The sequence below is a fragment of the Leuresthes tenuis genome, unplaced genomic scaffold, assembly GCF_036924035.1.
Source record: "Leuresthes tenuis unplaced genomic scaffold, fLeuTen1.0.hap1 SCAF_1, whole genome shotgun sequence".
Taxonomy (NCBI): domain Eukaryota; kingdom Metazoa; phylum Chordata; class Actinopteri; order Atheriniformes; family Atherinopsidae; genus Leuresthes; species Leuresthes tenuis.
Window position 1 is genome coordinate 2,764,885 of NW_027325355.1, and position 27,169 is coordinate 2,792,053.

Below are 27,169 nucleotides of genomic sequence, written 5' to 3' on the forward strand. Positions count from 1 at the left end.
CATTCTCTTCAGCTGAAACTGAGACTCTCAGATCACTTCGTGTCTGCCAACAAAGCAGCAGAAGCTGAAGATGACCAACTTCCTCATGTGTCACAGGGTGATCAGACATTGCAACAAAAGACATGCAGGTTGTAGAGAGAAGAGAAAAAGCTTACAGCACCTGGTATTCGCAAGCGGTCTCCCATTCAAGAACTAACCAGGCCCAACCCTGCTTGGCTTCCGAGATCAGACGAGGTCGAGCTTATTCAGGGTGGTGTGGCTGTAAGCAACAATATCTGGTACAAATGTGTATTATATAGGTACTGGAATCATACACTTCCTCTATGTAACCAGATAATTGCCGAGAAAGGCTGACTCTTAGTGGGCACATCTTCTTCCCTGATGTGATTATTCTCTGGAGCTGAAACTGAGACTCTCAGATCACTTCATGTCTGCCAACAAAGCAGCAGCAGCAGCTGAAGATGATCAACTTCCTCATGTGTCAGAGGGTGATCAGACGTTGCAACAAAAGACATGCAGGTTGTAGAGAGAAGAGAAAAAGCTTACAGCAAATGGTATTTTCAAGCGGTCTCCCACCCAAGTACTAACCAGAACCAACCCTGCTTGGCTTCCGAGATCAGACGAGGTCAGGCATATTGAGGGTGGTGTGGCCGTAAGCAACAATGTCTGTGACAAATGTGCATTATATAAGTACAGGAATCATACGGTTCCTCTATGTAACCAGATAATTGCTGAGAAAGGCTGATGTGTAGTGGGCACATCTTCTTCCCTGACGTGATTATTCTCTTCAGCTGAAACTGAGACTCTCAGATCACTTCGTGTCTTCCAACAAAGCAGCAGCAGCTGAAGATGACCAACTTCCTCATGTGTCACAGGGTGATCAGACGTTGCAACAAAAGACATGCAGGTTGTAGAGAGAAGAGAAAACGCTTACAGCACCTGGTATTCCCAAGCAGTCTCCCATTGAAGTACTAACCAGGCCCAACCCTCCTTATCTTCCGAGATCAGACGAGGTCGGGCATATTCAGGGTGGTGTGGCCGTAAGGAACAATTTCTGTGACAAATGTGCATTATATAAGTAGTGGAATCATACACTTCCTCTATGTAACCAGATAATTTCCGAGAAAGGCTCACTTGTTATGGGCACATCTTCTTCCCTGATGTGATCATTCTCTGCAGCTGAAACTGAGACTCTCAGATCACTTCGTGTCTGCCAACAAAGCAGCAGAAGCTGAAGATGACCAACTTCCTCATGTGTCACAGGGTGATCAGACGTTGCAACAAAAGACATGCAGGTGGTAGAGAGAAGAGAAAAAGCTTACAGCACCTGGTATTCCCAAGAGGTCTTCCATCCAAGTACTAACCAGGCCCAACCCTCCTTGGCTTCCAAGATCAGACGAGGTCGGGCATATTCAGGGTGGTGCGGCCGTAAGCAACAATAGCTGTGACAAATGTGCATTATATAGGTACTGGAATCATACAGTTCCTCTATGTAACCAGAGAATTGCCGAGAAAGGCTGATGTGTAGTGGGCACATCTTCTTCCCTGATGTGATTATTCTCTGCAGCTGAAACTGAGACTCTCAGATCACTTTGTGTCTGCCAACAAAGCAGCAGCAGCTGAAGATGACCAACTTCCTCATGTGTCACAGGGTGATCAGATGTTACAACAAAAGACATGCAGGTGGTAGAGAGAAGAGAAAAAGCTTACAGCACCTGGTATTCCAAAGCAGTCTCCCATCCAAGTACTAACCAGGCCCAACCGTGCTTGGCTTCCGAGATCGGACAAGGTCGGATATGTTCAGGGTGGTGTGGCCGTAAGCAACAAAGTCTGTGACAAATGTGCATTATATAGGTACTGGAATCATACAGTTCCTCTATGTAACCAGATAATTGCCGAGAAAGGCTGATGTGTAGTGGGCATATCTTCTTCCCTGATGTGATTATTCTCTGCAGCTGAAACTGAGACTCTCAGATCACTTTGTGTCTGCCAACAAAGCAGCAGCAGCTGAAGATGACCAACTTCCTCATGTGTCACAGGGTGATCAGATGTTACAACAAAAGACATGCAGGTGGTAGAGAGAAGAGAAAAAGCTTACAGCACCTGGTATTCCCAAGCAGTCTCCCACCCAAGTACTAACCAGGCACAACCCTGCTTGGCTTCCGAGATCAGACGAGGTCGGGCATATTATATTCAGGGTGGTGTGGCCGTAAGCGACAATCTCTGTGACAAATGTGTATTATATAGGTACTGGAATCATACACTTCCTCTATGTAACCAGATAATTGCCGAGAAAGGCTGACTCTTAGTGGGCACATCTTCCTTCTTGATGTGATCATTCTCTTCAGCTGAAACTGAGACTCTCAGATCACTTCGTGTCTGCCAACAAAGCAGCAGAAGCTGAAGATGACCAACTTCCTCATGTGTCACAGGGTGATCAGACATTGCAACAAAAGACATGCAGGTTGTAGAGAGAAGAGAAAAAGCTTACAGCACCTGGTATTCGCAAGCGGTCTCCCATTCAAGAACTAACCAGGCCCAACCCTGCTTGGCTTCCGAGATCAGACGAGGTCGAGCTTATTCAGGGTGGTGTGGCTGTAAGCAACAATATCTGGTACAAATGTGTATTATATAGGTACTGGAATCATACACTTCCTCTATGTAACCAGATAATTGCCGAGAAAGGCTGACTCTTAGTGGGCACATCTTCTTCCCTGATGTGATTATTCTCTGGAGCTGAAACTGAGACTCTCAGATCACTTCATGTCTGCCAACAAAGCAGCAGCAGCAGCTGAAGATGATCAACTTCCTCATGTGTCAGAGGGTGATCAGACGTTGCAACAAAAGACATGCAGGTTGTAGAGAGAAGAGAAAAAGCTTACAGCAAATGGTATTTTCAAGCGGTCTCCCACCCAAGTACTAACCAGAACCAACCCTGCTTGGCTTCCGAGATCAGACGAGGTCAGGCATATTGAGGGTGGTGTGGCCGTAAGCAACAATGTCTGTGACAAATGTGCATTATATAAGTACAGGAATCATACGGTTCCTCTATGTAACCAGATAATTGCTGAGAAAGGCTGATGTGTAGTGGGCACATCTTCTTCCCTGACGTGATTATTCTCTTCAGCTGAAACTGAGACTCTCAGATCACTTCGTGTCTTCCAACAAAGCAGCAGCAGCTGAAGATGACCAACTTCCTCATGTGTCACAGGGTGATCAGACGTTGCAACAAAAGACATGCAGGTTGTAGAGAGAAGAGAAAACGCTTACAGCACCTGGTATTCCCAAGCAGTCTCCCATTGAAGTACTAACCAGGCCCAACCCTCCTTATCTTCCGAGATCAGACGAGGTCGGGCATATTCAGGGTGGTGTGGCCGTAAGGAACAATTTCTGTGACAAATGTGCATTATATAAGTAGTGGAATCATACACTTCCTCTATGTAACCAGATAATTTCCGAGAAAGGCTCACTTGTTATGGGCACATCTTCTTCCCTGATGTGATCATTCTCTGCAGCTGAAACTGAGACTCTCAGATCACTTCGTGTCTGCCAACAAAGCAGCAGAAGCTGAAGATGACCAACTTCCTCATGTGTCACAGGGTGATCAGACGTTGCAACAAAAGACATGCAGGTGGTAGAGAGAAGAGAAAAAGCTTACAGCACCTGGTATTCCCAAGAGGTCTTCCATCCAAGTACTAACCAGGCCCAACCCTCCTTGGCTTCCAAGATCAGACGAGGTCGGGCATATTCAGGGTGGTGCGGCCGTAAGCAACAATAGCTGTGACAAATGTGCATTATATAGGTACTGGAATCATACAGTTCCTCTATGTAACCAGAGAATTGCCGAGAAAGGCTGATGTGTAGTGGGCACATCTTCTTCCCTGATGTGATTATTCTCTGCAGCTGAAACTGAGACTCTCAGATCACTTTGTGTCTGCCAACAAAGCAGCAGCAGCTGAAGATGACCAACTTCCTCATGTGTCACAGGGTGATCAGATGTTACAACAAAAGACATGCAGGTGGTAGAGAGAAGAGAAAAAGCTTACAGCACCTGGTATTCCAAAGCAGTCTCCCATCCAAGTACTAACCAGGCCCAACCGTGCTTGGCTTCCGAGATCGGACAAGGTCGGATATGTTCAGGGTGGTGTGGCCGTAAGCAACAAAGTCTTTGACAAATGTGCATTATATAGGTACTGGAATCATACAGTTCCTCTATGTAACCAGATAATTGCCGAGAAAGGCTGATGTGTAGTGGGCATATCTTCTTCCCTGATGTGATTATTCTCTGCAGCTGAAACTGAGACTCTCAGATCACTTTGTGTCTGCCAACAAAGCAGCAGCAGCTGAAGATGACCAACTTCCTCATGTGTCACAGGGTGATCAGATGTTACAACAAAAGACATGCAGGTGGTAGAGAGAAGAGAAAAAGCTTACAGCACCTGGTATTCCCAAGCAGTCTCCCACCCAAGTACTAACCAGGCACAACCCTGCTTGGCTTCCGAGATCAGACGAGGTCGGGCATATTATATTCAGGGTGGTGTGGCCGTAAGCGACAATCTCTGTGACAAATGTGTATTATATAGGTACTGGAATCATACACTTCCTCTATGTAACCAGATAATTGCCGAGAAAGGCTGACTCTTAGTGGGCACATCTTCCTTCTTGATGTGATCATTCTCTTCAGCTGAAACTGAGACTCTCAGATCACTTCGTGTCTGCCAACAAAGCAGCAGAAGCTGAAGATGACCAACTTCCTCATGTGTCACAGGGTGATCAGACATTGCAACAAAAGACATGCAGGTTGTAGAGAGAAGAGAAAAAGCTTACAGCACCTGGTATTCGCAAGCGGTCTCCCATTCAAGAACTAACCAGGCCCAACCCTGCTTGGCTTCCGAGATCAGACGAGGTCGAGCTTATTCAGGGTGGTGTGGCTGTAAGCAAAAATATCTGGTACAAATGTGTATTATATAGGTACTGGAATCATACACTTCCTCTATGTAACCAGATAATTGCCGAGAAAGGCTGACTCTTAGTGGGCACATCTTCTTCCCTGATGTGATTATTCTCTGGAGCTGAAACTGAGACTCTCAGATCACTTCATGTCTGCCAACAAAGCAGCAGCAGCAGCTGAAGATGATCAACTTCCTCACGTGTCAGAGGGTGATCAGACGTTGCAACAAAAGACATGCAGGTTGTAGAGAGAAGAGAAAAAGCTTACAGCAAATGGTATTTTCAAGCGGTCTCCCACCCAAGTACTAACCAGAACCAACCCTGCTTGGCTTCCGAGATCAGACGAGGTCAGGCATATTGAGGGTGGTGTGGCCGTAAGCAACAATGTCTGTGACAAATGTGCATTATATAAGTACAGGAATCATACGGTTCCTCTATGTAACCAGATAATTGCTGAGAAAGGCTGATGTGTAGTGGGCACATCTTCTTCCCTGACGTGATTATTCTCTTCAGCTGAAACTGAGACTCTCAGATCACTTCGTGTCTTCCAACAAAGCAGCAGCAGCTGAAGATGACCAACTTCCTCATGTGTCACAGGGTGATCAGACGTTGCAACAAAAGACATGCAGGTTGTAGAGAGAAGAGAAAACGCTTACAGCACCTGGTATTCCCAAGCAGTCTCCCATTGAAGTACTAACCAGGCCCAACCCTCCTTATCTTCCGAGATCAGACGAGGTCGGGCATATTCAGGGTGGTGTGGCCGTAAGGAACAATTTCTGTGACAAATGTGCATTATATAAGTACTGGAATCATACACTTCCTCTATGTAACCAGATAATTTCCGAGAAAGGCTCACTTGTTATGGGCACATCTTCTTCCCTGATGTGATCATTCTCTGCAGCTGAAACTGAGACTCTCAGATCACTTCGTGTCTGCCAACAAAGCAGCAGAAGCTGAAGATGACCAACTTCCTCATGTGTCACAGGGTGATCAGACGTTGCAACAAAAGACATGCAGGTGGTAGAGAGAAGAGAAAAAGCTTACAGCACCTGGTATTCCCAAGAGGTCTTCCATCCAAGTACTAACCAGGCCCAACCCTCCTTGGCTTCCAAGATCAGACGAGGTCGGGCATATTCAGGGTGGTGCGGCCGTAAGCAACAATAGCTGTGACAAATGTGCATTATATAGGTACTGGAATCATACACTTCTTCTATGTAACCAGATAATTGCAGAGAAAGGCTGACTTGTAGTGGGCACATCTTCTTCCCTGATGTGATTATTCTCTGCAGCTGAAACTGAGACTCTCAGATCACTTCGTGTCTAACAACAAAGAAGCAGCAGCTGCTGAAGATGACCAACTTCCTCATGTGTCACAGGATGATCAGACGTTGCAACAAAAGACATGCAGGTGGTAGAGAGAAGAGAAGAAGCTTACAGCACCTGGTATTCCCAAGTAGTCTCCCATCCAAGTACTAAGCAGGCTCAACCCTGCTTGGCTTCCGAGATCAGACGAGGTCGGGCATGTTCAGGGTGGTGTGGCCGTAAGCAACAATGTCTCTGACAAATGTGCATTATATAGGTACTGGAATCATACGGTTCCTCTATGCAACCAGATAATTGCCGAGAAAGGCTGATAAGTAGTGGGCACATCTTCTTCCCTGACGTGATTATTCTCTCGAGCTGAAACTGAGACTCTCAGATCACTTTGTGTCTGCCAACAAAGCAGCAGAAGCTGAAGATGACCAACTTCCTCATGTGTCACAGGGTGATCAGACATTGCAACAAAAGACATGCAGGTGGTAGAGAGAAGAGAAAAAGCTTACAACACCTGGTATTCCGAAGAGGTCTTCCATCCAAGTACAAACCAGGCCCAACCCTGCTTGGCTTCCGAGATCAGACGAGGTCGGGCATGTTCAGGGTTGTGTGGCCGTAAACAACAATGTCTCTGACAAATGTGCATTATATAGGTACTGGAATCATACGGTTCCTCTATGCACCCAGATAATTGCAGAGAAAGGCTGATGTGTAGCGGGCATATCATCTTCTCTGATGTGATCATTCTCTGCAACTGAAACTGAGACTCTCAGATCACTTCGTGTCAGCCAACAAAGCAGCAGCAGCTGAAGATGACCAACTTCCTCATGTGTCACAGGGTGATCAGACGTTGCAACAAAAGACATGCAGGTGGTAGAGAGAAGAGAAAAAGCTTACAGCACCTGGTATTCCCAAGTAGTCTCCCATCCAAGTACTAAGCAGGCTCAACCCTGCTTGGCTTCCGAGATCAGACGAGGTCGGGCATGTTCAGGGTGGTGTGGCCGTAAGCAACAATGTCTCTGACAAATGTGCATTATATAGGTACTGGAATCATACGGTTCCTCTATGCAACCAGATAATTGCCGAGAAAGGCTGATAAGTAGTGGGCACATCTTCTTCCCTGACGTGATTATTCTCTCGAGCTGAAACTGAGACTCTCAGATCACTTTGTGTCTGCCAACAAAGCAGCAGAAGCTGAAGATGACCAACTTCCTCATGTGTCACAGGGTGATCAGACATTGCAACAAAAGACATGCAGGTGGTAGAGAGAAGAGAAAAAGCTTACAACACCTGGTATTCCGAAGAGGTCTTCCATCCAAGTACAAACCAGGCCCAACCCTGCTTGGCTTCCGAGATCAGACGAGGTCGGGCATGTTCAGGGTTGTGTGGCCGTAAACAACAATGTCTCTGACAAATGTGCATTATATAGGTACTGGAATCATACGGTTCCTCTATGCACCCAGATAATTGCAGAGAAAGGCTGATGTGTAGCGGGCATATCATCTTCTCTGATGTGATCATTCTCTGCAACTGAAACTGAGACTCTCAGATCACTTCGTGTCAGCCAACAAAGCAGCAGCAGCTGAAGATGACCAACTTCCTCATGTGTCACAGGGTGATCAGACGTTGCAACAAAAGACATGCAGGTGGTAGAGAGAAGAGAAAAAGCTTACAGCACCTGGTATTCCCAAGAGGTCTTCCATCCAAGTACTAACCACGCCCAACCCTCCTTGGCTTCCAAGATCAGATGAGGTCGGGCATATTCAGGGTGGTGCGGCCGTAAGCAACAATAGCTGTGACAAATGTGCATTATATAGGTACTGGAATCATACACTTCTTCTATGTAACCAGATAATTGCAGAGAAAGGCTGACTTGTAGTGGGCACATCTTCTTCCCTGATGTGATTATTCTCTGCAGCTGAAACTGAGACTCTCAGATCACTTCGTGTCTGCCAACAAAGAAGCAGCAGCTGCTGAAGATGACCAACTTCCTCATGTGTCACAGGATGATCAGACGTTGCAAGAAAAGACATGCAGGTGGTAGAGAGAAGAGAAGAAGCTTACAGCACCTGGTATTCCCAAGCAGTCTCCCATCCAAGTACTAAGCAGGCTCAACCCTGCTTGGCTTCCGAGATCAGACGAGGTCGGGCATGTTCAGGGTGGTGTGGCCGTAAGCAACAATGTCTCTGACAAATGTGCATTATATAGGTACTGGAATCATACGGTTCCTCTATGCAACCAGATAATTGCCGAGAAAGGCTGATGTGTAGCGGGCATATCATCTTCTCTGATGTGATCATTCTCTTCAGCTGAAACTGAGACTCTCAGATCACTTCGTGTCTGCCAACAAAGCAGCAGAAGCTGAAGATGACCAACTTCCTCATGTGTCACAGGGTGATCAGACGTTGCAACAAAAGACATGCAGGTGGTAGAGAGAAGATAAAAAGCTTAAGGCACCTGGTATTCCCAAGCGGTCTACTATTCAAGCACTAACCAGGCGCAACCCTGCTTGGCTTCTGAGATCAGACGAGGTCGGGCTTATTCAGGGTGGTGTGGCCGTAAGCAACTATATCGGTGACAAATGTGCATTATATAGGTACTGGAATCATACACTTCCTCTGTGTAACCAGATAATTGCCGAAAAAGGCTGACTTGTAGTGGGTTCATCTTCCTCCTTGATGTGATTATTCTCTTCAGCTGAAACTGAGACTCTCAGATCACCTTGTGTCTATCAACAAAGCAGCAGCAGCTGAAGATGACCAACTTCTTCACGTGTCACAGGGTGATCAGACGTTGCAACAAAAGACATGCAGGTGGTAGAGAGAAGAGAAAAAGCTTACAGCACCTGGTATTCCCAAGCTGTCTCCCATCCAAGTACTAACCAGGTACAACCTTCTTGGTGTCCGAGATCAGACGAGGTCTGGCTTATTCAGGGTGGTGTGGCCGTAAGCAACAATGTCTCTGAAAATGTGCATTATATAGGTACTGGAATCATACGGTTCCTCTATGCAACCAGATAATTGCCGAGAAAGGCTGATGTGTAGCGGGCAAATCATCTTCTCTGATGTGATCATTCTCTGCAACTGAAACTGAGACTCTCAGATCACTTTGTGTCAGCCAACAAAGCAGGAGCAGCTGAAGATGACCAACTTCCTCATGTGTCACAGGGTGATCAGATGTTGCAACAAAAGACATGCAGGTTGTAGAGAGAAGAGAAAACGATTACAGCACCTGGTATTCCCAAGCAGTCTCCCATCCAAGTACTAAGCAGGCTCAACGCTGCTTGGCTTCCGAGATCAGACGAGGGCGGGTATGTTCAGGGTGGTGTGGCCGTAAGCAACAATGTGTCTGACAAAAGTGCATTATATTAGTACAGGAATCATACGGTTCCTCTATGTAACCAGATAATTGCTGAGAAAGGCTGATGTGTAGTGGGCACATCTTCTTCCCTGACGTGATTATTCTCTTCAGCTGAAACTGAGACTCTCAGATCACTTCGTGTCTTCCAACAAAGCAGCAGCAGCTGAAGATGACCAACTTCCTCATGTGTCACAGGGTGATCAGACGTTGCAACAAAAGACATGCAGGTGGTAGAGAGAAGAGAAAAAGCTTAAAGCACCTGGTATTCCCAAGAGGTCTTCCATCCAAGTACTAACCAGAACCAACCCTCCTTGGCTTCCGAGATCAGACAAGGTCGGGCATGTTCAGGGTGGTGTGGCCGTAAGCAACAATGTCTCTGACAAATGTGCATTATATAGGTACTGGAATCATACGGTTCCTCTATGCAACCAGTTAATTTCCGAGAAAGGCTGATGTGTACTGGGCACATCTTCTTCCCTGACGTGATTATTCTCTGCAGCTGAAAATGAGACTCTCAGATCACTTTGTGTCTGCCAACAAAGCAGCAGCAGCTGAAGATGACCAACTTCCTCATGTGTCACAGGGTGATCAGACGTTGCAACAAAAGACATGCAGGTGGTAGAGAGAAGAGAAAAAGCTTACAGCACCTGGTATTCCCAAGCAGTCTCCCATCCAAGTACTAACCAGGCCCAAACCTGCTTGACTTCCAAGATCAGACGAGGTCGGGCTTATTCAGGGTGGTGTGGCCGTAAGCAACAATATCTGTGACAAATGTGCATTATATAGGTACTGGAATCATACACTTCCTCTATGTAACCAGATAATTGCTGAGAAAGGCTGACTTGTAGTGGGCACATCTTCTTCCCTGATGTGATTATTCTCTGCAGCTGAAACTGAGACTCTCAGATCACTTCGTGTCTGCCAACAAAGAAGCAGCAGCAGCTGAAGATGACCAACTTCCTCATGTGTCACAGGAGGATCAGACGTTGCCACATAAGACATGAAGGTGGTAGAGAGTAGAGAAGAAGCTTACAGCACCTGGTATTCCCAAGTGGTCTCCCATCCAAGTACTAACCAGGCCCAACCCTGCTTGGCTTCCAAGATCAGACGAGGTCAGGCATGTTCCGGGTGGTGTGGCCGTAAGCAGCAATGTCTCTGACAAATGTGCATTATATAGGTACTGGAATCATACGGTTCCTCTATGCAACCAGATAATTGCCGAGAAAGGCTGATGTGTAGCGGGTAAATCATCTTCTCTGATGTGATTATTCTCTGCAACTGAAACTGAGACTCTCAGATCACTTCATGTCTGCCAACAAAGCAGCAGCAGCTGAAGATGACCAACTTCCTCATGTGTCACAGGGTGGTCAGACGTTGCAACAAAAGACATGCAGGTGGTTGAGAGAAGAGAAAAAGCTTACAGCACCTGGTATTCCCAAGCTGTCTCCCATTCAAGTACTAACCAGGCCCAAACCTGCTTGACTTCCAAGATCAGGCTTATTCAGGGTGGTGTGGCCGTAAGCAACAATATCTGTGACAAATGTGCATTATATAGGTACTGGAATCATACAGTTCCTCTATGTAACCAGATAATTGCCGAGAAAGGCTGACTTGTAGTGGGCACATCTTCTTCCCTGATGTGATTATTCTCTGCAGCTGAAATTGAGACTCTCAGATCACTTCGTGTCTGCCAACAAAGAAGCAGCAGCAGCTGAAGATGACCAACTTCCTCATGTGTCACAGGAGGATCAGACGTTGCCACAAAAGACATGAAGGTGGTAGAGAGTAGAGAAGAAGCTTAAAGCACATGGTATTCCCAAGTGGTCTCCCATCCAAGTACTAACCAGGCCCAACCCTGCTTGGCTTCCGAGATCAGACGAGGTCAGGCATGTTCCGGGTGGTGTGGCCGTAAGCAGCAATGTCTCTGACAAATGTGCATTATATAGGTACTGGAATCATACGGTTCTTCTATGCAACCAGATAATTGCCGAGAAAGGCTGATGTGTAGCGGGTAAATCATCTTCTCTGATGTGATCATTCTCTGCAACTGAAACTGAGACTCTCAGATCACTTCATGTCTGCCAACAAAGCAGCAGCAGCTGAAGATAACCAACTTCCTCATGTGTCACAGGGCGATCAGACGTTGCAACAAAAGACATGCAGGTGGTAGAGAGAAGAGAAAAAGCTTACAGCACCTGGTATTCCCAAGCGGTCTCTCATCAAAGTACTAACCAGGCCCAACCCTCCTTGGCTTCTGAGATCAGACGAGGTCAGACATATTCAGGGTGGTTTGGCCGTAAGCAACAATCTCTGTGACAAATGTGCATTATATAGGCAATGGAATCATATGGTTCCTCTATGTAACAAGATAATTGCCGAAAAAGGCTGATATATAGTGGGCACATCTTGTTCCCTGACGTGATAATTTTCTCCAGCTGAAAATGAGACTCTAAGATCACTTCGTGTCTGCCAACAAAGCAGCAGCAGCTGAAGATGACCAACTTCCTCATGTGTCACAGGGTGATCAGACGTTGCAACAAAAGACATGAAGGTGGTTGAGAGAAGAGAAAAAGCTTACAGCACCTGGTATTCCCAAGCGGTCTCCCATCCAAGTACTAACCAGGACCAACCCTGCTTGGCTTCCAAGATCAGACGAGGTTGGGCATATTCAGGGTTGTGTGGCCGTAAGTAACAATGTCTGTGACAAATGTGCATTATATAGGTACTGGAATCATACGGTTCCTCTATGCAACCATATAATTGCCAAGAAAGGCTGATATGTAGTGGGCACATCTTGTTCCCTGACGTGATAATTTTCTCCAGCTGAAACTGAGACTCTAAGATCACTTCGTGTCTGCCAACAAAGCAGCAGAAAATGAAGATGACCAACTTCCTCATGTGTCACAGGGTGATCAGACGTTGCAACAAAAGACATGCAGGTGGTTGAGAGAAGAGAAAAAGCTTACAGCACCTGATAATCCCAAGCGGTCTCCCATCCAAGTACTAACCAGGCACAACCCTGCTTGGCTTCCGAGATCAGACAAGGTCGGGCATATTCAGGGTGGTGTGGCCGTAAGCAACAATGTCTGTGACAAATGTAAATTGTATAGGTACTGGAATCATACGTTTCCTCTATATAACCAGATAATTGCCGAGAAAGGCTGATAAATAGTGGGCACATCTTCTTCCCTGACGTGATTATTCTCTCCAGCTGAAAATGAGACTCTCAGATCACTTCGTGTCAGCCAACAAAGCAGCAGCAGCTGCTGAAGATGACCAACTTCCTCATGTGTCATAGGGTGATCAGACGTTGCAACAAAAGACATGCAGGTGGTAGAGAGAAGAGAAAAAGCTTAAAGCACCTGGTATTCCCAAGAGGTCTTCCATCCAAGTACTAACCAGGCCCAACCCTCCTTGGCTTCCGAGATCAGACGAGGTCGGGCATGTTCAGGGTGGTGTGGCCGTAAGCAACAATGTCTCTGACAAATGTGCATTATATAGGTACTGGAATCATACGGTTCCTCTATGCAACCAGTTAATTTCAGAGAAAGGCTGATGTGTACTGGGCACATCTTCTTCCCTGATGTGATTATTCTCTGCAGCTGAAATTGAGACTCTCAGATCACTTCGTGTCTGCCAACAAAGAAGCAGCAGCAGCTGAAGATTACCAACTTCCTCATGTGTCACAGGAGGATCAGACGTTGCCACAAAAGACATGAAGGTGGTAGAGAGTAGAGAAGAAGCTTACAGCACCTGGTATCCCTAAGTGGTCTCCCATCCAAGTACTAACCAGGCCCAACCCTGCTTGGCTTCCGAGATCAGACTAGGTCAGGCATGTTCCGGGTGGTGTGGCCGTAAGCAGCAATGTCTCTGACAAATGTGCATTATATAGGTACTGGAATCATACGGTTCCTCTATGCAACCAGATAATTGCCGAGAAAAGCTGATGTGTAGCGGGTAAATCATCTTCTCTGATGTGATCATTCTCTGCAACTGAAACTGAGACTCTCAGATCACTTCATGTCTGCCAACAAAGCAGCAGCAGCTGAAGATGACCAACTTCCTCATGTGTCACAGGGCGATCAGACATTGCAACAAAAGACATGTAGGTGGTAGAGAGAAGAGAAAAAGCTTACAGCACCTGGTATTCCCAAGCGGTGTCCCATCAAAGTACTAACCAGAACCAGCCCTCCTTGGCTTCCGAGATCAGACAAGGTCAGACATATTCAGGGTGGTTTGTCCGTAAGTAACAATCTCTGTGACAAATGTGCATTATATAGGCAATGGAATCATACACTTCCTCTATGTAACCAGATAATTGCCGAGAAAGGCTGATATGTAGTGGGCACATCTTCTTCCCTGACGTGATAATTCTCTCCAGCTGAAAATGAGACTCTCAGATCACTTTGTGTCTGCCAACAAAGCAGCAGCAGCTGAAGATGACCAACTTCCTCATGTGTCACAGGGTGATCAGACGTTGCAACAAAAGACATGCAGGTGGTAGAGAGAAGAGAAGAAGCTTACAGCACCTGGTATTCCCAAGCGGTCTCTCATGCAAGTACTAACCAGGCCCAACCCTCCTTGGCTTCTGTGAGCAGACGAGGTCAGACATATTCAGGGTGGTTTGGCCGTAAGCAACAATCTCTGTGACAAATGTGCATTATATAGGCAATGGAATCATATGGTTCTTCTATGTAACAAGATAATTGCCGAGAAAGGCTGATATGTAGTGGGCACATCTTGTTCCCTGACGTGATAATTTTCTCCAGCTGAAAATGAGACTCTAAGATCACTTTGTGTCTGCCAACAAAGCAGCAGCAGCTGAAGATGACCAACTTCCTCATGTGTCACAGGGTGATCAGACGTTGCAACAAAAGACATGCAGGTGGTTGAGAGAAGAGAAAAAGCTTACAGCACCTGGTATTCCCAAGCTGTCTCCCATTCAAGTACTAACAAGGCCCAACCCTGCTTGGCTTCCAAGATCAGACGAGGTCGGGCATGTTCAGGGTGGTGTGTCCGTAAGCAACAATGTCTGTGACAAATGTGCATTATATAGGTACTGGAATAATACAGTTCCTCTATGTAACCAGATAATTGCCGAGAAAGGCTAACTTGTAGTGGGCACATCTTCTTCCCTGATGTGATTATTCTCTGCAGCTGAAACTGAGACTCTCAGATCACTTTGTGTCTGCCAACAAAACAGCAGCAGCTGAAGATGACCAACTTCCTCATGTGTCACAGGGTGATCAGACGTTTCAACAAAAGACATGCAGGTGGTACAGAGAAGAGAAAAAGCTTACAGCACCTGGTATTCCCAGACAGTCTACCATCCAAGTACTAACCAGGTCCAAACCTGCTTGGCTTCCGAGATCAGATGAGGTCGGGAATATTCAGGGTGGTGTGGCCGTAAGCAACAATCTCTGTGACAAATGTGCATTATATAGGCAATGGAATCATATGGTTCCTCTATGTAACAAGATAATTGCCGAGAAAGGCTGATATGTAGTGGGCACATCTTGTTCCCTGACGTGATAATTTTCTCCAGCTGAAAATGAGACTCTAAGATCACTTCGTGTCTGCCAACAAAGCAGCAGCAGCTGAAGATGACCAACTTCCTCATGTGTCACAGGGTGATCAGACGTTGCAACAAAAGACATGCAGGTGGTTGAGAGAAGAGAAAAAGCTTACAGCACCTGGTATTCCCAAGCGGTCTCCCATCCAAGTACTAACCAGGCCCAACCCTGCTTGGCTTCCAAGATCAGACGAGGTCGGGCATATTCAGGGTGGTGTGGCCGTAAGCAACAATGTCTGTGACAAATATAAACTGTATAGGTACTGGAATCATACGGTTCCTCTATGCAACCAGATAATTGCCAAGAAAGGCTGATAAGTAGTGGAAACATCTTCCCTGACGTGATTATTCTCTCCAGCTGAAACTGAGACTCTCATATCACTTCGTGTCTGCCAACAAAGCAGCAGCAGCTGAAGATGACCAACTTCCTCATGTGTCACAGGGTGATCAGACGTTGCAACAAAAGACATGCAGGTGGTAGAGAGAAGAGAAAAAGCTTACAGCACCTGGTATTCCCAAGCGGTCTCTCATCCAAGTACTAACCAGGCCCAACCCTGCTTGGCTTCCGAGATCAGGCGAGGTCAGGCATGTTCCGGGTGGTGTGGCCGTAAGCAGCAATGTCTCTGACAAATGTGCATTATATAGGTACTGGAATCATACGGTTCCTCTATGTAACCAGATAATTGCCGAGAAAGGCTGATGTGTAGCGGGTAAATCATCTTCTCTGATGTGATCATTCTCTGCAACTGAAACTGAGACTCTCAGATCACTTCATGTCTGCCAACAAAGCAGCAGCAGCTGAAGATGACCAACTTCCTCATGTGTCACAGGGTGATCAGACGTTGCAACAAAAGACATGCAGGTGGTAGAGAGAAGAGAAAAAATTTACAGCACCTGGTATTCCCAAGAGGTCTTCCATCCAAGTACTAACCAGGCCCAACCCTCCTTGGCTTCCGAGATCAGACGAGGTCGAGCTTATTCAGGGTGGTGTGGCGGTAAGCAACAATATCTGGTACAAATGTGTATTATATAGGTACTGGAATCATACACTTCCTCTATGTAACCAGATAATTGCCGAGAAAGGCTGACTCTTAGTGGGCACATCTTCCACCTTGATGTGATTATTCTCTGGAGCTGAAACTGAGACTCTCAGATCACTTCATGTCTGCCAACAAAGCAGCAGCAGCAGCTGAAGATGACCAACTTCCTCATGTGTCACAGGGTGATCAGATGTTGCAACAAAAGACATGCAGGTTGTAGAGAGAAGAGAAAAAGCTTACAGCAAATGGTATTTTCAAGCGGTCTCCCACCCAAGTACTAACCAGGCCCAACCCTGCTTGGCTTCCGAGATCAGACAAGGTCAGGCATATTGAGGGTGGTGTGGCCGTAAGCAACAATGTCTGTGACAAATGTGCATTATATAAGTACAGGAATCATACGGTTCCTCTATGTAACCAGATAATTGCTGAGAAAGGCTGATGTGTAGTGGGCACATCTTCTTCCCTGACGTGATTATTCTCTTCAGCTGAAACTGAGACTCTCAGATCACTTCGTGTCTTCAAACAAAGCAGCAGCAGCTGAAGATGACCAACTTCCTCATGTGTCACAGGGTGATCAGACGTTGCAACAAAAGACATGCAGGTTGTAGAGAGAAGAGAAAACGCTTACAGCACCTGGTATTCCCAAGCAGTCTCGCATTGAAGTACTAACCAGGCCCAACCCTCCTTGGCTTCCGAGATCAGACGAGGTCGGGCATATTCAGGGTGGTGTGGCCGTAAGGAACAATTTCTGTGACAAATGTGCATTATATAAGTACTGGAATCATACACTTCCTCTATGTAACCAGATAATTTCCGAGAAAGGCTCACTTGTTATGGGCACATCTTCTTCCCTGATGTGATCATTCTCTGCAGCTGAAACTGAGACTCTCAGATCACTTCGTGTCTGCCAACAAAGCAGCAGCAGCTGCTGAAGATGACCAACTTCCTCATGTGTCATAGGGTGATCAGACGTTGCAACAAAAGACATGCAGGTGGTAGAGAGAAGAGAAAAAGCTTAAAGCACCTGGTATTCCCAAGAGGGCTTCCATCCAAGTACTAACCAGGCCCAACCCTCCTTGGCTTCCGAGATCAGACGAGGTCGGGCATGTTCAGGGTGGTGTGGCCGTAAGCAACAATGTCTCTGACAAATGTGCATTATATAGGTACTGGAATCATACGGTTCCTCTATGCAACCAGTTAATTTCCGAGAAAGGCTGATGTGTACTGGGCACATCTTCTTCCCTGACGTGATTATTCTCTGCAGCTGAAACTGAGACTCTCAGATCACTTTGTGTCTGCCAACAAAGCAGCAGCAGCTGAAGATGACCAACTTCCTCATGTGTCACAGGGTGATCAGACGTTGCAACAAAAGACATGCAGGTGGTAGAGAGAAGAGAAAAAGCTTACAGCATCTGGTATTCCCAAGCGGTCTCTCATCCAAGTACTAACCAGGCCCAACCCTCCTTGGCTTCTGAGAGCAGACGAGGTCAGACATATTCAGGGTGGTTTGGCCGTAAGCAACAATCTCTGTGACAAATGTGCATTATATAGGCAATGGAATCATATGGTTCCTCTATGTAACAAGATAATTGCCGAGAAAGGCTGATATGTAGTGGGCACATCTTGTTCCCTGACGTGATAATTTTCTCCAGCTGAAAATGAGACTCTCAGATCACTTCGTGTCTGCCAACAAAGCAGCAGCAGCTGAAGATGACCACCTTCCTCATGTGTCACAGGGTGATCAGACGTTGCAACAAAAGACATGCAGGTGGTAGAGAGAAGAGAAAAAGCTTAAAGCACCTGGTATTCCCAAGAGGTCTTCCATCCAAGTACTAACCAGGCCCAACCCTCCTTGGCTTCTGAGAGCAGACGAGGTCAGACATATTCAGGGTGGTTTGGCCGTAAGCAACAATCTCTGTGACAAATGTGCATTATATAGGCAATGGAATCATATGGTTCCTCTATGTAACAAGATAATTGCCGAGAAAGGCTGATATGTAGTGGGCACATCTTGTTCCCTGACGTGATAATTTTCTCCAGCTGAAAATGAGACTCTAAGATCACTTCGTGTCTGCCAACAAAGCAGCAGCAGCTGCTGAAGATGACCAACTTCCTCATGTGTCACAGGGTGATCAGACGTTGCAACAAAAGACATGCAGGTGGTTGAGAGAAGAGAAAAAGCTTACAGCACCTGGTATTCCCAAGCGGTCTCCCATCCAAGTACTAACCAGGCCCAACCCAGCTTGGCTTCCAAGATCAGACGAGGTCGGGCATATTCAGAGTGGTGTGGCCGTAAGCAACAATGTCTGTGACAAATATAAACTGTATAGGTACTGGAATCATACGGTTCCTCTATGCAACCAGATAATTGCCAAGAAAGGCTGATAAGTAGTGGAAACATCTTCCCTGACGTGATTATTCTCTCCAGCTGAAACTGAGACTCTCATATCACTTCGTGTCTGCCAACAAAGCAGCAGCAGCTGAAGATGACCAACTTCCTCATGTGTCACAGGGCGATCAGACATTGCAACAAAAGACATGCAGGTGGTAGAGAGAAGAGAAAAAATTTACAGCACCTGGTATTCCCAAGCAGTCTCCCATTCAAGTACTAACAAGGCCCAACCCTGCTTGGGTTCTGAGATCAGACGAGGTCGGGCATATTCAGGGTGGTGTGGCCGTAAGTAACAATGTCTGTGACAAATGTGCATTATATAGGTACTGGAATCATACGGTTCCTCTATGCAACCAGATAATTGCCAAGAAAGGCTAACTTGTAGTGGGCACATCTTCTTCCCTGATGTGATTATTCTCTGCAGCTGAAACTGAGACTCTCATATCACTTTGTGTCTGCCAACAAAGCAGCAGCAGCTGAAGATGACCAACTTCCTCATGTGTCACAGGGTGATCAGACGTTGCAACAAAAGACATGCAGGTTGTAGAGAGAAGAGAAAACGCTTACAGCACCTGGTATTCCCAAGCAGTCTCCCATTGAAGTACTAACCAGGCCCAACCCTCCTTGGCTTCCGAGATCAGACGAGGTCGGGCATATTCAGGGTGGTGTGGCCGTAAGGAACAATTTCAGTGACAAATGTGCATTATATAAGTACTGGAATCATACACTTCCTCTATGTAACCAGATAATTTCCGAGAAAGGCTCACTTGTTATGGGCACATCTTCTTCCCTGATGTGATCATTCTCTGCAGCTGAAACTGAGACTCTCAGATCACTTCGTGTCTGCCAACAAAGCAGCAGCAGCTGCTGAAGATGACCAACTTCCTCATGTGTCATAGGGTGATCAGACGTTGCAACAAAAGACATGCAGGTGGTAGAGAGAAGAGAAAAAGCTTAAAGCACCTGGTATTCCCAAGAGGTCTTCCATCCAAGTACTAACCAGGCCCAACCCTCCTTGGCTTCCGAGATCAGACGAGGTCGGGCATGTTCAGGGTGGTGTGGCCGTAAGCAACAATGTCTCTGACAAATGTGCATTATATAGGTACTGGAATCATACGGTTCCTCTATGCAACCAGTTAATTTCCGAGAAAGGCTGATGTGTACTGGGCACATCTTCTTCCCTGACGTGATTATTCTCTGCAGCTGAAACTGAGACTCTCAGATCACTTTGTGTCTGCCAACAAAGCAGCAGCAGCTGAAGATGACCAACTTCCTCATGTGTCACAGGGTGATCAGACGTTGCAACAAAAGACATGCAGGTGGTAGAGAGAAGAGAAAAAGCTTACAGCATCTGGTATTCCCAAGCGGTCTCTCATCCAAGTACTAACCAGGCCCAACCCTACTTGGCTTCTGAGAGCAGACGAGGTCAGACATATTCAGGGTGGTTTGGCCGTAAGCAACAATCTCTGTGACAAATGTGCATTATATAGGCAATGGAATCATATGGTTCCTCTATGTAACAAGATAATTGCCGAGAAAGGCTGATATGTAGTGGGCACATCTTGTTCCCTGACGTGATAATTTTCTCCAGCTGAAAATGAGACTCTCAGATCACTTCGTGTCTGCCAACAAAGCAGCAGCAGCTGAAGATGACCACCTTCCTCATGTGTCACAGGGTGATCAGACGTTGCAACAAAAGACATGCAGGTGGTAGAGAGAAGAGAAAAAGCTTAAAGCACCTGGTATTCCCAAGAGGTCTTCCATCCAAGTACTAACCAGGCCCAACCCTCCTTGGCTTCCGAGATCAGACGAGGTCGGGCATGTTCAGGGTGGTGTGGCCGTAAGCAACAATGTCTCTGACAAATGTGCATTATATAGGTACTGGAATCATACGGTTCCTCTATGCAACCAGTTAATTTCCGAGAAAGGCTGATGTGTACTGGGCACATCTTCTTCCCTGACGTGATTATTCTCTGCAGCTGAAACTGAGACTCTCAGATCACTTTGTGTCTGCCAACAAAGCAGCAGCAGCTGAAGATGACCAACTTCCTCATGTGTCACAGGGTGATCAGACGTTGCAACAAAAGACATGCAGGTGGTTGAGAGAAGAGAAAAAGCTTACAGCACCTGGTATTCCCAAGCGGTCTCCCATCCAAGTACTAACCAGGCCCAACCCTGCTTGGCTTCCAAGATCAGACGAGGTCGGGCATATTCAGGGTGGTGTGGCCGTAAGCAACAATGTCTGTGACAAATATAAACTGTATAGGTACTGGAATCATACGGTTCCTCTATGCAACCAGATAATTGCCAAGAAAGGCTGATAAGTAGTGGAAACATCTTCCCTGACGTGATTATTCTCTCCAGCTGAAACTGAGACTCTCATATCACTTCGTGTCTGCCAACAAAGCAGCAGCAGCTGAAGATGACCAACTTCCTCATGTGTCACAGGGCGATCAGACATTGCAACAAAAGACATGCAGGTGGTAGAGAGAAGAGAAAAAATTTACAGCACCTGGTATTCCCAAGCAGTCTCCCATTCAAGTACTAACAAGGCCCAACCCTGCTTGGGATCTGAGATCAGACGAGGTCGGGCATATTCAGGGTGGTGTGGCCGTAAGTAACAATGTCTGTGACAAATGTACATTATATAGGTACTGGAATCATACGGTTCCTCTATGCAACCAGATAATTGCCAAGAAAGGCTAACTTGTAGTGGGCACATCTTCTTCCCTGATGTGATTATTCTCCGCAGCTGAAACTGAGACTCTCAGATCACTTCGTGTCTGCCAACAAAGCAGCAGCAGCTGAAGATGACCAACTTCCTCATGTGTCACAGGATGATCAGACATTGCAACAAAAGACATGCAGGTGGTAGAGAGAAGAGAAAAAATTTACAGCACCTGATATTCCCAAGCGGTCTCCCATTCAAGTACTAACCAGGCCCAAACCTGCTTGGGTTCTGAGATCATACTAGGTCGGGCATATTCAGGGTGGTGTGGCTGAAAGTAACAATGTCTGTGACAAATGTGCATTATATAGGTACTGGAATCATACGGTTCCTCTATGCAACCAGATAATTGCCAAGAAAGGCTAACTTGTAGTGGGCACATCTTCTTCCCTGATGTGATTATTCTCTTCAGCTGAAACTGAGACTCTCAGATCACTTCGTGTCTGCCAACAAAGCAGCAGCAGCTGAAGATGACCAACTTCCTCATGTGTCACAGGGTGATCAGACGTTTCAACAAAAGACATGCAGGTGGTAGAGAGAAGAGAAAAAGCTTACAGCACCTGGTATTCCCAAGCGGTCTCCCATCCAAGTACTAACCAGGCCCAACCCTGCATGGCTTCCAAGATCAGACGAGGTCGGGCATATTCAGGGTGGTGTGGCCGTAAGCAACAATGTCTGTGACAAATATAAACTGTATAGGTACTGGAATCATACGGTTCCTCTATGCAACCAGATAATTGCCAAGAAAGGCTGATAAGTAGTGGAAACATCTTCCCTGACGTGATTATTCTCTCCAGCTGAAACTGAGACTCTCATATCACTTCGTGTCTGCCAACAAAGCAGCAGCAGCTGAAGATGACCAACTTCCTCATGTGTCACAGGGCGATCAGACATTGCAACAAAAGACATGCAGGTGGTAGAGAGAAGAGAAAAAGCTTACAGCACGTGGTATTCCCAAGCAGTCTCCCATTCAAGTACAAACCAGGCCCAACCCTGCTTGGGTTCTGAGATCAGACGAGGTTGGGCATATTCAGGGTGGTGTGGCCGTAAGTAACAATGTCTGTGACAAATGTGCATTATATAGGTACTGGAATCATACAGTTCCTCTATGCAACCAGATAATTGCAGAGAAAGGCTGATAAATAGTGGGCACATCTTCTTCCCTGACGTGATTATTCTCTCCAGCTGAAAATGAGACTCTCAGATCACTTCGTGTCTGCCAACAAAGCAGCAGAAAATGAAGATGACCAACTTCCTCATGTGTCACAGGGCGATCAGACCTCTCAACAAAATACATGCAGGTGGTAGAGAGAAGAGAAAAAGCTTACAGCACCTGGCATTCCCAAGGGGTCTCCCATTCAAGTACTAACCAGGCCCAACCCTGCTTGGGTTCCGATATCAGTCGAGGTCGGGCATATTCAGGGTGGTGTGGCCGTAAGTAACAATGTCTGTGAAAAATGTGCATTATATAGGTACTGGAATAATACAGTTCCTCTATGTAACCAGATAATTGCAGAGAAAGGCTAACTTGTTGTGGGCACATCTTCTTCCTTGATGTGATTATTCTCTGCAGCTGAAACTGAAACTCTCAGATCACTTCGTGTCTGCTAACAAAGCAGCAGCAGCTGAAGATGACCAACTTCCTCATGTGTCACAGGGCGATCAGACGTTGCAACAAAAGACATGTAGGTGGTAGAGAGAAGAGAAAAAGCTTACAGCACCTGGTATTCCCAAGCGGTGTCTCATCAAAGTACTAACCAGGCCCAGCCCTCCTTGGCTTCCGAGATCAGACGAGGTCAGACATATTCAGGGTGGTTTGGCCGTAAGTAACAATCTCCGTGACAAATGTGCATTATATAGGCAATGGAATCATACACTTCCTCTATGTAACCAGATAATTGCCGAGAAAGGCTGATATGTAGTGGGCACATCTTCTTCCCTGACGTGATAATTCTCTCCAGCTGAAACTGAGACTCTCAGATCACTTTGTGTCTGCCAACAAAGCAGCAGCAGCTGAAGATGACCAACTTCCTCATGTGTCACAGGGTGATCAGACGTTGCAACAAAAGACATGCAGGTGGTAGAGAGAAGAGATAAAGCTTATAGCACCTGGTATTCCCAAGCAGTCTCCCATCCAAGTACTAACCAGGCCCAAACCTGCTTGACTTCCAAGATCAGACGAGGTCGGGCTTATTCAGGGTGGTGTGGCCGTAAGCAACAATATATGTGACAAATGTGCATTATATAGGTACTGGAATCATACACTTCCTCTACGTAACCAGATAATTGCCGAGAAAGGCTGACTTGTAGTGGGCACATCTTCTTCCCTGATGTGATCATTCTCTGCAGCTGAAATTGAGACTCTCAGATCACTTCGTGTCTGCCAACAAAGAAGCAGCAGCAGCTGAAGATGACCAACTTCCTCATGTGTCACAGGAGGATCAGACGTTGCCACAAAAGACATGAAGGTGGTAGAGAGTAGAGAAGAAGCTTACAGCACCTGGTATTCCCAAGTGGTCTCCCATCCAAGTACTAACCAGGCCCAACCCTGCTTGGCTTCCGAGATCAGACGAGGTCAGGCATGTTCCGGGTGGTGTGGCCGTAAGCAGCAATGTCTCTGACAAATGTGCATTATATAGGTACTGGAATCATACGGTTCCTCTATAGAACCAGATAATTGCCGAGAAAGGCTGATGTGTAGCGGGTAAATCATCTTCTCTGATGTGATCATTCTCTAGCACTGAAACTGAGACTCTCAGATCACTTCATGTCTGCCAACAAAGCAGCAGCAGCTGAAGATGACCAACTTCCTCATGTGTCACAGGGTGATCAGACGTTGCAACAAAAGACATGCAGGTGGTTGAGAGAAGAGAAAAAGCTTACAGCACCTGGTATTCCCAAGCTGTCTCCCATTCAAGTACTAACAAGGCCCAACCCTGCTTGGCTTCCAAGATCAGACGAGGTCGGGCATGTTCAGGGTGGTGTGGCCGTAAGCAACAATGTCTGTGACAAATGTGCATTATATAGGTACTGGAATAATACAGTTCCTCTATGTAACCAGATAATTGCCGAGAAAGGCTAACTTGTAGTGGGCACATCTTCTTCCCTGATGTGATTATTCTCTGCAGCTGAAACTGAGACTCTCAGATCACTTTGTGTCTGCCAACAAAGCAGCAGCAGCTGAAGATGACCAACTTCCTCATGTGTCACAGGGTGATCAGACGTTTCAACAAAAGACATGCAGGTGGTAGAGAGAAGAGAAAAAGCTTAAAGCACCTGGTATTCCCAAGCAGTCTCCCACCCAAGTACTAACCAAGCACAACCCTGCTTGGCTTCCGAGATCAGACGAGGTCGGGCATATTATATTCAGGGTGGTGTGGCCGTAAGCGACAATCTCTGTGACAAATGTGTATTATATAGGTACTGGAATCATACACTTCCTCTATGTAACCAGATAATTGCCGAGAAAGGCTGACTCTTAGTGGGCACATCTTCCTTCTTGATGTGATCATTCTCCTCAGCTGAAACTGAGACTCTCAGATCACTTCGTGTCTGCCAACAAAGCAGCAGAAGCTGAAGATGACCAACTTCCTCATGTGTCACAGGGTGATCAGACATTGCAACAAAAGACATGCAGGTTGTAGAGAGAAGAGAAAAAGCTTACAGCACCTGGTATTCGCAAGCGGTCTCCCATTCAAGAACTAACCAGGCCCAACCCTGCTTGGCTTCCGAGATCAGACGAGGTCGAGCTTATTCAGGGTGGTGTGGCTGTAAGCAACAATATCTGGTACAAATGTGTATTATATAGGTACTGGAATCATACACTTCCTCTATGTAACCAGATAATTGCCGAGAAAGGCTGACTCTTAGTGGGCACATCTTCCTCCTTGATGTGATTATTCTCTGGAGCTGAAACTGAGACTCTCAGATCACTTCATGTCTGCCAACAAAGCAGCAGCAGCAGCTGAAGATGATCAACTTCCTCATGTGTCACAGGGTGATCAGACGTTGCAACAAAAGACATGCAGGTTGTAGAGAGAAGAGAAAAAGCTTACAGCAAATGGTATTTTCAAGCAGTCTCCCACCCAAGTACTAACCAGAACCAACCCTGCTTGGCTTCCGAGATCAGACGAGGTCAGGCATATTGAGGGTGGTGTGGCCGTAAGCAACAATGTCTGTGACAAATGTGCATTATATAAGTACAGGAATCATACGGTTCCTCTATGTAACCAGATAATTGCTGAGAAAGGCTGATGTGTAGTGGGCACATCATCTTCCCTGACGTGATTATTCTCTTCAGCTGAAACTGAGACTCTCAGATCACTTCGTGTCTTCCAACAAAGCAGCAGCAGCTGAAGATGACCAACTTCCTCATGTGTCACAGGGTGATCAGACGTTGCAACAAAAGACATGCAGGTTGTAGAGAGAAGAGAAAACGCTTACAGCACCTGGTATTCCCAAGCAGTCTCCCATTGAAGTACTAACCAGGCCCAACCCTCCTTAGCTTCCGAGATCAGACGAGGTCGGGCATATTCAGGGTGGTGTGGCCGAAAGTAACAATGTCTGTGACAAATGTGCATTATATAAGTACTGGAATCATACACTTCCTCTATGTAACCAGATAATTTCCGAGAAAGGCTCACTTGTTATGGGCACATCTTCTTCCCTGATGTGATCATTCTCTGCAGCTGAAACTGAGACTCTCAGATCACTTCGTGTCTGCCAACAAAGCAGCAGCAGCTGAAGATGACCAACTTCCTCATGTGTCACAGGGTGATCAGACGTTGCAACAAAAGACATGCAGGTGGTAGAGAGAAGAGAAAAAGCTTACAGCACCTGGTATTCCCAAGAGGTCTTCCATCCAAGTACTAACCAGGCCCAAAACTCCTTGGCTTCCAAGATCAGACGAGGTCGGGCATATTCAGGGTGGTGCGGCCGTAAGCAACAATAGCTGTGACAAATGTGCATTATATAGGTACTGGAATCATACACTTCTTCTATGTAACCAGATAATTGCAGAGAAAGGCTGACTTGTAGTGGGCACATCTTCTTCCCTGATGTGATTATTCTCTGCAGCTGAAACTGAGACTCTCAGATCACTTCGTGTCTAACAACAAAGAAGCAGCAGCTGCTGAAGATGACCAACTTCCTCATGTGTCACAGGATGATCAGACGTTGCAACAAAAGACATGCAGGTGGTAGAGAGAAGAGAAGAAGCTTACAGCACCTGGTATTCCCAAGTAGTCTCCCATCCAAGTACTAAGCAGGCTCAACCCTGCTTGGCTTCCGAGATCAGACGAGGTCGGGCATGTTCAGGGTGGTGTGGCCGTAAGCAACAATGTCTCTGACAAATGTGCATTATATAGGTACTGGAATCATACGGTTCCTCTATGCAACCAGATAATTGCCGAGAAAGGCTGATAAGTAGTGGGCACATCTTCTTCCCTGACGTGATTATTCTCTCGAGCTGAAACTGAGACTCTCAGATCACTTTGTGTCTGCCAACAAAGCAGCAGAAGCTGAAGATGACCAACTTCCTCATGTGTCACAGGGTGATCAGACATTGCAACAAAAGACATGCAGGTGGTAGAGAGAAGAGAAAAAGCTTACAACACCTGGTATTCCGAAGAGGTCTTCCATCCAAGTACAAACCAGGCCCAACCCTGCTTGGCTTCCGAGATCAGACGAGGTCGGGCATGTTCAGGGTTGTGTGGCCGTAAGCAACAATCTCCGTGACAAATGTGCATTATATAGGCAATGGAATCATACACTTCCTCTATGTAACCAGATAATTGCCGAGAAAGGCTGATATG

The 27,169-nt window shown here is 46.3% G+C and overlaps 5 non-coding genes and 63 pseudogenes across 5 annotated transcripts; all 68 read right to left on the bottom strand.

Moving 5' to 3' along the window:
- Positions 1-148: 148 nt before the first annotated feature.
- Positions 149-267, bottom strand: LOC140308056 (5S ribosomal RNA; annotated as a pseudogene).
- Positions 268-539: 272 nt separating this feature from the next.
- On the bottom strand, positions 540-658 carry LOC140295413 (5S ribosomal RNA; annotated as a pseudogene).
- A 269-nt stretch (positions 659-927) lies between these two features.
- On the bottom strand, positions 928-1,046 carry LOC140319324 (5S ribosomal RNA; annotated as a pseudogene).
- Positions 1,047-1,315: 269 nt separating this feature from the next.
- On the bottom strand, positions 1,316-1,434 carry LOC140311612 (5S ribosomal RNA; annotated as a pseudogene).
- Positions 1,435-1,703: 269 nt separating this feature from the next.
- Positions 1,704-1,822, bottom strand: LOC140318593 (5S ribosomal RNA; annotated as a pseudogene).
- Positions 1,823-2,091: 269 nt separating this feature from the next.
- Positions 2,092-2,215, bottom strand: LOC140268434 (5S ribosomal RNA; annotated as a pseudogene).
- A 269-nt stretch (positions 2,216-2,484) lies between these two features.
- Positions 2,485-2,603, bottom strand: LOC140308078 (5S ribosomal RNA; annotated as a pseudogene).
- A 272-nt stretch (positions 2,604-2,875) lies between these two features.
- LOC140295414 (5S ribosomal RNA) lies at positions 2,876-2,994 on the bottom strand (annotated as a pseudogene).
- A 269-nt stretch (positions 2,995-3,263) lies between these two features.
- Positions 3,264-3,382, bottom strand: LOC140319331 (5S ribosomal RNA; annotated as a pseudogene).
- Positions 3,383-3,651: 269 nt separating this feature from the next.
- Positions 3,652-3,770, bottom strand: LOC140311614 (5S ribosomal RNA; annotated as a pseudogene).
- Positions 3,771-4,039: 269 nt separating this feature from the next.
- On the bottom strand, positions 4,040-4,158 carry LOC140318600 (5S ribosomal RNA; annotated as a pseudogene).
- A 269-nt stretch (positions 4,159-4,427) lies between these two features.
- LOC140268438 (5S ribosomal RNA) lies at positions 4,428-4,551 on the bottom strand (annotated as a pseudogene).
- A 269-nt stretch (positions 4,552-4,820) lies between these two features.
- Positions 4,821-4,939, bottom strand: LOC140308089 (5S ribosomal RNA; annotated as a pseudogene).
- A 272-nt stretch (positions 4,940-5,211) lies between these two features.
- Positions 5,212-5,330, bottom strand: LOC140295415 (5S ribosomal RNA; annotated as a pseudogene).
- Positions 5,331-5,599: 269 nt separating this feature from the next.
- LOC140319338 (5S ribosomal RNA) lies at positions 5,600-5,718 on the bottom strand (annotated as a pseudogene).
- Positions 5,719-5,987: 269 nt separating this feature from the next.
- On the bottom strand, positions 5,988-6,106 carry LOC140311616 (5S ribosomal RNA; annotated as a pseudogene).
- Positions 6,107-6,378: 272 nt separating this feature from the next.
- Positions 6,379-6,497, bottom strand: LOC140301190 (5S ribosomal RNA; annotated as a pseudogene).
- A 269-nt stretch (positions 6,498-6,766) lies between these two features.
- Positions 6,767-6,885, bottom strand: LOC140285022 (5S ribosomal RNA; annotated as a pseudogene).
- Positions 6,886-7,154: 269 nt separating this feature from the next.
- On the bottom strand, positions 7,155-7,273 carry LOC140301192 (5S ribosomal RNA; annotated as a pseudogene).
- A 269-nt stretch (positions 7,274-7,542) lies between these two features.
- On the bottom strand, positions 7,543-7,661 carry LOC140285028 (5S ribosomal RNA; annotated as a pseudogene).
- Positions 7,662-7,930: 269 nt separating this feature from the next.
- On the bottom strand, positions 7,931-8,049 carry LOC140285833 (5S ribosomal RNA; annotated as a pseudogene).
- A 272-nt stretch (positions 8,050-8,321) lies between these two features.
- On the bottom strand, positions 8,322-8,440 carry LOC140300105 (5S ribosomal RNA; annotated as a pseudogene).
- A 269-nt stretch (positions 8,441-8,709) lies between these two features.
- On the bottom strand, positions 8,710-8,828 carry LOC140297168 (5S ribosomal RNA; annotated as a pseudogene).
- Positions 8,829-9,483: 655 nt separating this feature from the next.
- Positions 9,484-9,602, bottom strand: LOC140294710 (5S ribosomal RNA; annotated as a pseudogene).
- A 269-nt stretch (positions 9,603-9,871) lies between these two features.
- On the bottom strand, positions 9,872-9,990 carry LOC140294646 (5S ribosomal RNA; annotated as a pseudogene).
- A 269-nt stretch (positions 9,991-10,259) lies between these two features.
- LOC140297772 (5S ribosomal RNA) lies at positions 10,260-10,378 on the bottom strand (annotated as a pseudogene).
- Positions 10,379-10,650: 272 nt separating this feature from the next.
- On the bottom strand, positions 10,651-10,769 carry LOC140299498 (5S ribosomal RNA; annotated as a pseudogene).
- Positions 10,770-11,038: 269 nt separating this feature from the next.
- Positions 11,039-11,147, bottom strand: LOC140297233 (5S ribosomal RNA; annotated as a pseudogene).
- Positions 11,148-11,419: 272 nt separating this feature from the next.
- Positions 11,420-11,538, bottom strand: LOC140279682 (5S ribosomal RNA; annotated as a pseudogene).
- A 269-nt stretch (positions 11,539-11,807) lies between these two features.
- LOC140267317 (5S ribosomal RNA) lies at positions 11,808-11,926 on the bottom strand (annotated as a pseudogene).
- Positions 11,927-12,195: 269 nt separating this feature from the next.
- Positions 12,196-12,314, bottom strand: LOC140316152 (5S ribosomal RNA; annotated as a pseudogene).
- A 269-nt stretch (positions 12,315-12,583) lies between these two features.
- LOC140280213 (5S ribosomal RNA) lies at positions 12,584-12,702 on the bottom strand (annotated as a pseudogene).
- Positions 12,703-12,974: 272 nt separating this feature from the next.
- Positions 12,975-13,093, bottom strand: LOC140306839 (5S ribosomal RNA; annotated as a pseudogene).
- A 272-nt stretch (positions 13,094-13,365) lies between these two features.
- On the bottom strand, positions 13,366-13,484 carry LOC140288648 (5S ribosomal RNA; annotated as a pseudogene).
- A 657-nt stretch (positions 13,485-14,141) lies between these two features.
- LOC140294462 (5S ribosomal RNA) lies at positions 14,142-14,260 on the bottom strand (annotated as a pseudogene).
- A 269-nt stretch (positions 14,261-14,529) lies between these two features.
- LOC140292802 (5S ribosomal RNA) lies at positions 14,530-14,648 on the bottom strand (annotated as a pseudogene).
- Positions 14,649-14,917: 269 nt separating this feature from the next.
- On the bottom strand, positions 14,918-15,036 carry LOC140302365 (5S ribosomal RNA; annotated as a pseudogene).
- A 269-nt stretch (positions 15,037-15,305) lies between these two features.
- LOC140273172 (5S ribosomal RNA) lies at positions 15,306-15,424 on the bottom strand. The gene has a single exon (XR_011908007.1). It is a non-coding gene; the product is annotated as a 5S ribosomal RNA (ribosomal RNA).
- Positions 15,425-15,690: 266 nt separating this feature from the next.
- On the bottom strand, positions 15,691-15,809 carry LOC140270482 (5S ribosomal RNA; annotated as a pseudogene).
- Positions 15,810-16,078: 269 nt separating this feature from the next.
- LOC140292705 (5S ribosomal RNA) lies at positions 16,079-16,197 on the bottom strand (annotated as a pseudogene).
- Positions 16,198-16,469: 272 nt separating this feature from the next.
- Positions 16,470-16,588, bottom strand: LOC140296076 (5S ribosomal RNA; annotated as a pseudogene).
- Positions 16,589-16,857: 269 nt separating this feature from the next.
- On the bottom strand, positions 16,858-16,976 carry LOC140293598 (5S ribosomal RNA; annotated as a pseudogene).
- Positions 16,977-17,248: 272 nt separating this feature from the next.
- LOC140274475 (5S ribosomal RNA) lies at positions 17,249-17,367 on the bottom strand (annotated as a pseudogene).
- A 269-nt stretch (positions 17,368-17,636) lies between these two features.
- Positions 17,637-17,755, bottom strand: LOC140291512 (5S ribosomal RNA; annotated as a pseudogene).
- A 269-nt stretch (positions 17,756-18,024) lies between these two features.
- Positions 18,025-18,143, bottom strand: LOC140288851 (5S ribosomal RNA; annotated as a pseudogene).
- A 272-nt stretch (positions 18,144-18,415) lies between these two features.
- On the bottom strand, positions 18,416-18,534 carry LOC140298574 (5S ribosomal RNA). Its single transcript, XR_011914209.1, has one exon. It is a non-coding gene; the product is annotated as a 5S ribosomal RNA (ribosomal RNA).
- Positions 18,535-18,800: 266 nt separating this feature from the next.
- Positions 18,801-18,919, bottom strand: LOC140292405 (5S ribosomal RNA; annotated as a pseudogene).
- Positions 18,920-19,188: 269 nt separating this feature from the next.
- On the bottom strand, positions 19,189-19,307 carry LOC140277298 (5S ribosomal RNA; annotated as a pseudogene).
- Positions 19,308-19,579: 272 nt separating this feature from the next.
- On the bottom strand, positions 19,580-19,698 carry LOC140306846 (5S ribosomal RNA; annotated as a pseudogene).
- Positions 19,699-19,967: 269 nt separating this feature from the next.
- Positions 19,968-20,086, bottom strand: LOC140288831 (5S ribosomal RNA; annotated as a pseudogene).
- Positions 20,087-20,355: 269 nt separating this feature from the next.
- On the bottom strand, positions 20,356-20,474 carry LOC140306859 (5S ribosomal RNA; annotated as a pseudogene).
- A 269-nt stretch (positions 20,475-20,743) lies between these two features.
- LOC140273243 (5S ribosomal RNA) lies at positions 20,744-20,862 on the bottom strand. Its single transcript, XR_011908018.1, has one exon. It is a non-coding gene; the product is annotated as a 5S ribosomal RNA (ribosomal RNA).
- A 266-nt stretch (positions 20,863-21,128) lies between these two features.
- On the bottom strand, positions 21,129-21,247 carry LOC140295185 (5S ribosomal RNA; annotated as a pseudogene).
- Positions 21,248-21,516: 269 nt separating this feature from the next.
- LOC140296846 (5S ribosomal RNA) lies at positions 21,517-21,635 on the bottom strand (annotated as a pseudogene).
- A 269-nt stretch (positions 21,636-21,904) lies between these two features.
- LOC140298660 (5S ribosomal RNA) lies at positions 21,905-22,023 on the bottom strand. The gene has a single exon (XR_011914285.1). It is a non-coding gene; the product is annotated as a 5S ribosomal RNA (ribosomal RNA).
- A 266-nt stretch (positions 22,024-22,289) lies between these two features.
- Positions 22,290-22,408, bottom strand: LOC140296651 (5S ribosomal RNA; annotated as a pseudogene).
- A 269-nt stretch (positions 22,409-22,677) lies between these two features.
- Positions 22,678-22,796, bottom strand: LOC140284594 (5S ribosomal RNA; annotated as a pseudogene).
- Positions 22,797-23,065: 269 nt separating this feature from the next.
- LOC140294168 (5S ribosomal RNA) lies at positions 23,066-23,184 on the bottom strand (annotated as a pseudogene).
- A 269-nt stretch (positions 23,185-23,453) lies between these two features.
- On the bottom strand, positions 23,454-23,572 carry LOC140271530 (5S ribosomal RNA; annotated as a pseudogene).
- A 272-nt stretch (positions 23,573-23,844) lies between these two features.
- Positions 23,845-23,963, bottom strand: LOC140297592 (5S ribosomal RNA). The gene has a single exon (XR_011913315.1). It is a non-coding gene; the product is annotated as a 5S ribosomal RNA (ribosomal RNA).
- Positions 23,964-24,232: 269 nt separating this feature from the next.
- Positions 24,233-24,351, bottom strand: LOC140284518 (5S ribosomal RNA; annotated as a pseudogene).
- Positions 24,352-24,620: 269 nt separating this feature from the next.
- LOC140293609 (5S ribosomal RNA) lies at positions 24,621-24,744 on the bottom strand (annotated as a pseudogene).
- A 269-nt stretch (positions 24,745-25,013) lies between these two features.
- LOC140308100 (5S ribosomal RNA) lies at positions 25,014-25,132 on the bottom strand (annotated as a pseudogene).
- Positions 25,133-25,404: 272 nt separating this feature from the next.
- Positions 25,405-25,523, bottom strand: LOC140296660 (5S ribosomal RNA; annotated as a pseudogene).
- Positions 25,524-25,792: 269 nt separating this feature from the next.
- On the bottom strand, positions 25,793-25,911 carry LOC140272996 (5S ribosomal RNA; annotated as a pseudogene).
- Positions 25,912-26,180: 269 nt separating this feature from the next.
- Positions 26,181-26,299, bottom strand: LOC140293557 (5S ribosomal RNA; annotated as a pseudogene).
- Positions 26,300-26,571: 272 nt separating this feature from the next.
- On the bottom strand, positions 26,572-26,690 carry LOC140301193 (5S ribosomal RNA; annotated as a pseudogene).
- Positions 26,691-26,959: 269 nt separating this feature from the next.
- LOC140276053 (5S ribosomal RNA) lies at positions 26,960-27,078 on the bottom strand (annotated as a pseudogene).
- Positions 27,079-27,169: the final 91 nt, after the last annotated feature.